Raw genomic sequence first — 7,312 nt, forward strand, 5'->3', positions numbered from 1 at the left:
TTAGCCCCCCCCCCTTTCCCCCCCCCCCCCGCACACTACCCTAATTCTTTCCTCTTCCTTCATCCAGACGGTCGGGGCAAATCCGTGGAATCTCTTTCTAAGAATGGTTAATAAAATTAATTCGAAAAAAAGAACCAGAAAAATCAAACAATTTCAATTCTGTTTTGATCTTCGATACGACGTTGTGACTAAACTCAAAATTACGTAAGATCCTGAAAAAGTTCGTGCATTACGAATATAAAGTACGGAACTATATAATACAAGGAATTTCTATATTATTATAATATACTTCGACGTCTAAAAATGTCTTACCTTTTTATGGTTGACACAGCAATGCATGTTACCCATAATGGCCCAAGTCGAATGAAAGTTTATTCGCTGCGATTGGCTGGATCTTTACAATTTTTTTTTAATTCTTCACAGAAATCTTAGTAAAATTTTCAATCGAGCCTCACGACGTCTGGCAGTCTCTTCTTCCTCGTATAAACGGTAGTAGGTCGATCTAGTCGATCTAGCCGATCTAGCCGATAGATGTAAGTCCGAGCAGATCGTGGAATCCCTAGCATAATAAAGTCCCGCGACGATACGTTAACACACAGCCATTAAGATAATACGCTCTCCTTGAGAGTCTTGTCCAGCGATAGCCAAGAGTGTCTCTCCTCTCCTTTCTCTCTTGCAGTATAGTCACGATGACCCACTGTCGACTTGTTATTCGTCTCTCTTTTTTTTTTTGGATCCTGCACGAAAAAGGTTTTATCGCCTTGCGCTAATTGAGAACGTGCCGTGAGCCTGCACGGCGTTTACAAGTCCAGTCGCTGCGACGAGAGAGAGCGAGATACGCCAAAAGAGAAAAATAAAGAGATCCATGAAAGTATAAAAGTCCACCTCATGATTAAATTCCTTAAGACTGTCTGTATTATTAATTTTTTTTTTATTTTTTTTTTTTAATTTATTTTACACTATCCTCGTATACGTATCTTCTTCCTCTTTTTACTATCTTCCTTTTCCGCACGTTCTCACAAAACAGCGTTCGATCGGCACTCGCGTTTACCGTGTCACTGACTTCGACCGTGACTGTAGAAGCCGCGATTATAGTCCGGCCGCGTAATTTTGACTTGGCCGAAATATTTTGGGTCGTGAGGTGGACGCCGATGATATCACTTGGGCATAATTTACTTTTGCTTGGGCAGAAACGTCTCTCGTGCTGTATGTATTAAGCGCAACTTTTACGAAAGTATAGAGATCCAGCATCGAAGTATTTAACGAAATAGAAAGAAGAAAAAAAAATTGTGGACTTTAATATCACGAGTTATCACTACATATATATTATTTTTAATAGCTATCACTGACATCACTGAACAAATTGGTCGCGTTCGTATCTCTGTTACGACGTAGGGTCAACGTGAGGCCGTCTTCGTGTGGAGGCTCGGTTATGTTTAACGCGGATTATATGCCGGCGGGAACTGGACGCCGGTGAATGTGTGAGCGTCGCTAATGTAGAAAATTACGGTAAATAACAGTATGAAACGAAGGAAGCCTTAGAGGACCGTCAAATGTTCCCGTCGACGAGCCGACAGTGATAGTTCGATAATCCGGATAAGAGTCGTGCATCGTGTTGCCGAGGGGTACGCGAGGAAGTTGGTGCTCGGAAGAAAGGAAAAAGTCTACATTCACAATTGGATCAGATACTAATAACTCGTACAGTACTTAGCATGCAGTCTTGTGATAGAAATTGATTGAAAGTGTAACGGACAAAGTTTGAAAAAAATATAACCTTATTTTCCAGAGCATTCTTTCGTTCCTTTGCTTCTCGGCGTTTCCTCGTAAATTTCTCATTCCTTGAGACACGCCCACTTTAGGGCTACTATTTTAAGGCACACTTCACAAAGAAATCAAAAACCTGACGTGTCCTCGCACGTCCAGTGGTTAATCCCGACGTATTCACTCACGTACGCAACGTGTAGGTAATAGGTGAGAACGGCGGGGCACCAATATTCCTAGAGTCGAGTCACCGTTTTATTTTCTACTATTACATCACTGTCGTAACGCGCTGACTCTAGCCAAGAAGTTACTTGAATTCGTAGTAGACGATTGAAAATTGCCATTTTTCCATAACTGTCTGCAAGGGGACTGTCTCTTGGTTGTTTGGCGCGCGCGTTTCCTTCTCCGTCTCGGTTCGAGATGGCGACACTGTGCCTGCACGATTTCAAACGGCAAGGATATCATAACGAACACTGCCACGTCTTTCGAGAAACATAAAGAGACTGCTCGGAAGAACCGAAGTCGCTTTGGTTCGGCGAATACGACGAGTGGCGCACTGCCGTTTAGCACATGCTGTCCGTAAACATTGCTTACGTCATCGGTCATCGAATTATCCTCTGCGACTACGAAATTAGTACTTTTCGCTTATATGAATCATGAGAAGTCGGAGATAAACGATCGTGAGAGGGCCCGTGTCAATTCTTTTTTCACCGGGAACTGACAAGCCGGTATGACCTGGAGATTTAGGTGGAAAATACGATAGCTTAATGGATCTTGTCGATTTTTGAGGATGCGTGAAATCGAGAAACGCAACCGTAGCTGCTGATCCTAGGGATCGCGTAATATCAGCGAACTAAACTGAATGCGCGAACGGGAGCGTAACGGTCACGGCTGCTAAGAGCTATAAAATCTAAATCCCTCCACCAAATAATAGATTGAGACTCCTCACCGGCGCTGGTTCAGCCGATCCGTGAATGTCGAGAACTGCATCAAGGGGACACTCGGGTGGGCACTGCACTATAGCACGACACTGCACCTCCGAAACACAGGCAGAAAATCTGGATTTTCTGGATATTACGAGAGCAACACGAGAACTACACAAGCGAGAACTTTCTATACCGGCTAGAAAAAATGTCAACAAACAGTCCGGGAGCGCGAGGCAGCTCGAGGCACCCCGATCGGTGTCCCAAGACAGACTGACTTTGACAATACGCAAATTCGGGAACTAATCTTGCTAAACTAACTAAACTAAAATTCGATTGGTCGAAATCCTTATAGCTGATAACTCTTATCCTTTCCCTCGTGTCGTCCCTTTAAACCAAATCCAGAGCGTTCCTTAACGAATCGATACGTAATTCTTGGAGATTCTCAAGAATAACAAATTTTCCGAGAGCATCGGCGTAACTGTACGAATCGACTCGAGAGCGTAGTCTGATCAGGCGACTCGAAAGGACCCAGAAAACTAGAACGTTATCTGAATCGGTAGCTGTAGTCGTCTTGCGACCGTGAATCGAAAAATCACGTGATAATATATAGACTGAATAAATGAATGTACGTTTAATAATCGCAATTTGAATTCACGTGCTTCGTCTTTAAGTCGTCAGACAATATGGCCGTTTAGTGGGACGTTTCTTACGGGGACTTTATGCAACGGGCGCGATGCGGCATATTGCAATCGGCGCCCACGTGCAATCTATGCACTTCCCCTTATCATTAATCAGCATTGCAAACAGTTCCATTAGATCTTATTATTTGGTTCTTCATTCTTAATCTTGCCACGGGGATTTTAACTGTCTAACTTATGGCGTCCGACAGCGCGTTGTCCTCGGTATAAAGTTATTTTAATGGCGGAACGTTATAGGCATTCTTCGAGCTAGTCTTCCTCATATAGATACTTTTATTGTTCTAAACTATCTTATTTTAATACTACGAATTATTTGTATAGACATTTATTTTTGGTAAGGATCAGTCAGTTGGGATATAATTATTGTACGATCGATAGAATTATTTATCAAAACATGTATAACGATTTATTGAGGAGCTATTCAAGCATGTTAATTTTCATGAAATGCAGGTACCTATCTAGCTACTTCACTAGTATTACATTAGACACGTGGTACTCGTAATTGTTTTACTCTATTTTCGAAGGACAGCTGTGTCGGAATTTGCATTTTTTTTATTTTTCCTTCATTTTTTTCCTCACGTGTTTTTTCATATTTCGCCAGAAACCACCGCGGTACGAAATTCGTTATTTTTACGAACCAGTTTTCTCCTCGGGATTTTACTTACGATTTTCAAAAATCAACTAATGACAATGGATCATTGAAAATCATGACGTCATGAGAATCTTGAAAATCGTATCGACGCGGTGACGGATCGTGTACTAAGCTAGATAAATTTCCGATAATTTGCTTATAATATTTTTGATTGCCAGTCTTCAATGCTCTGGTTTACTAAAAACTTATGCTCGTCATGTCGTATTCGTTTATTTCATTTGTTTTCTGTGCTTTTTCTATGTTTCTTTTTCTTTTTACAGATTTTTGATTCGTCTTCTCGGATAGACTACTTCGTACCCGTTTGATTCTCTGCGAACTAGGGCAATTGGATTATTTATCGGCGGATACGAAATAGGGAGATGAAAAGTAAACGTCAAGCTGAATTACTTTCGTCTTACCCCTTGGCAGGACGTTAAGAAGCTGGATTCGAAGTAGGCTTCGAAATGTTACGCATATTTTTGAAAAATATCATTGATCGACTGTTGTCCTCGGTAAGTATTGGCTGTAGGCTCTTACAAATTTGTGCTTTCTTTTTTTTTCTAATTTCCATTGCTTTCCTCTTGCGTTCTCGAATAATCCAATTCTACGGAAAGTCACAAGGAATACAGCTAGTATTCGCAAAAAAAAGTCTGCTCGGAATGAATTGTCAGTGAAGGGGAAAAAATACGACGTTTAAATAATCGTTAAAAAATTATATTCAAAATTTTGTTTTTTTTCAAAGTTTCTTTATTTTCCTACGCAATGACAATCGATTCGGAGCAGCCTCGATTGTAGTCACATCTACGACAGGTGCACGAGGATCTATAAGTTTGATCGTAAAATATAGTACAAAGAAAAAATATTATTCCCACAATAATTTTTTTCTTTTTTTTTTCGAAAGTGGATCGTCTCGCTGTAAAATTTAATATTTTTTTTTGCAACTTTTTAACTCAAAATTTCTGCACAATCCCCGACCAAGTTCAAGTCCAACAATAGCATTCGAGTAAGACGGCGTAAATTCTTTCAAAATATTTGAAAGTCCGTCGAACCACTTTCGAAAAAAAAAAAAAAAAAAAAAAACACATCAGATCGTCGCGAATCGACGTACAAGATTTTATGCGTAGCAAAGGCGAAAGACACGATTGACTCTATTAACCGTGGGATGCGAATTTCGAAAGAATCGAGAAAACAAGGTCATTTTTTAATTCTTCTTCTTCGACCCAAAATGAAAGGGGTCTGTGAGTAAAATTATAGCAAGGATCGATAATCGCGAGCTTCTCAAGTGAATTTTCATCGGATAGTAATAAATTGATAAGGGATCCTTTTTTTTTTTATCTAACCCCTATCTCCAATTTAGACTGTCAACGGGCTTTGCTCGAATTTTTCGAAAAATCAATCCCCATCGGCACGCTACTATACATTTTACACGGAGAGAGGGTGATACAAAATCTATGTCCAATCCAACCGACACATACAGATAGAGTTCAAATTGTGTTAATAGTTCGTAGTAAGTTAACGTTAGGCATCGACATACGTTATTTTTTTTACACTTCGCTATTTACATCGAGTAAACTGCCTTCCGCAGTGGCCATATTAGTCTTATCTCGTGTCCCTACTATTACCGGAGAACGATCCTGAATTCGTATCGAAATTGCCAAAAAATTATGTTTTTCCAAAAAAATGCAAATTTATTTCACAAAATTTTTATCATAAGCATACTATCCATGTATTGCCAGTGACCTAATAACTTGACCAAAAAAAATATGGATTCGACCATAAGTCCAGAACTTTATCTCCTGACTATAATTACAATTAGCACGTGGAAATAGTACGGGCGAATTTCGAACGGAACCTTCGGGCGCGGGAAATTCAAACGCTGTTACGTATAACTGGATATCGCAATGATTGGAGGATCGAAAAATTATTAGAATTTTAATAAAAATTGTTTTTTTTTCCTTTTATGAGATTTAAATGCTTTTTCCCGTACTGGTATCAATTTTTTTGGACTGATATATATATATACGTGCATCGAATCGCGTGAATATTGATGCGATCGGTACATATGTAGAAGGCAGACGAACTTTTCTAAAATTTACTTTGGCCGTGTGTGTTAGAATCAATTGACGACAATTACGGACACTGATAAGCATCGGGACGATGACTATCGTTATCGACGAGCGTCGCGACGCTTATTAAACCGTCCGTCGTTGATCGTCGCAAGACAAGTACGTAGTGTCGACATATAAACTAGCCTAAAATATCATCAATTAATCTTGTGATCGTTATTTACATAATTAGACACTGATTTTTTTTTTCTCTATCGATAATTAAAGTCAAGATTATTGTACAAGTCCACAAAGAGATTGGACGTAAGTCCATAAAGGTCGATTCATACGTAGCAGCAAAAGTGGGAAGAGGGTTAAATCGAAATTTACGTTTTATCGTCACACCGGCTTAATGATAATCGCAATTCTTTTTTTTTTCGAACTATCGAGACAATCGCTATGAGGATTTTGATAAAATTTTTTTTTTTTTTGTCAAATATTTACACCTCACGATACAGGCTTCTCGGTCGCTACAACGAGACATGGAAAAAATTGTCCGGTGTGAGTGCACCCTTATACGAAGAAAGTCCAAACGGGACGTTAATTAGTATTTACAAAATTGTACCGACATCAAGAGACACGAAGAACATTAATTTGACAAACCATTTTTTTTATCCTTATCTCCCACGTGCGATTCGCTTCGTCGACCAGATCCAAATTCGACTTGACGTTCTGTAAAAAATTTTGGAAAAAAAAAGAAGACGAAACGTCATAGCACGTGGGAATATTAAGTTTTGCCAGTGGCCGATTCAACGTTAAATAGGACATCGTGCTAGAATTCTTTCTAGGCTCTAGACAAAAATTTTTCGGCTAGCCAATTGGACAAGCATCAAAAAACGGGGCGAGCGCCGAAAGAGAAAAAAAGTAATTGTTGAGATCCTTCTTGATTGGGCCTCGATTAATTAACAAGGATTCGCGATCGATTATATATATATTTTATAATTATCGTCACGAGGAAGCAAGAGATAGTCGCGTTATCGCGAGATTTTGATATTTTTCTCTTTTTCTTCGTTCTCTTTCTCTCTTACGGCAGGTCGAGCGATCGAGAAGAATAGAAGAATTTGAAAAAACCGCTCTTTCACACGTACAAGCACACTGCGTGTATACCCGAAGTGGAGCTACGGGATTTTCAAATTTTTTTTTTTTTTTTTTTTTTTTTTTTTTTTTCGGACGTTAATTATTAATAACGTA

The sequence above is a fragment of the Cephus cinctus genome, unplaced genomic scaffold (genome assembly GCF_000341935.2).
Source record: "Cephus cinctus unplaced genomic scaffold, Ccin1 Ccin1_scaffold0076, whole genome shotgun sequence".
NCBI classification, from domain to species: domain Eukaryota; kingdom Metazoa; phylum Arthropoda; class Insecta; order Hymenoptera; family Cephidae; genus Cephus; species Cephus cinctus.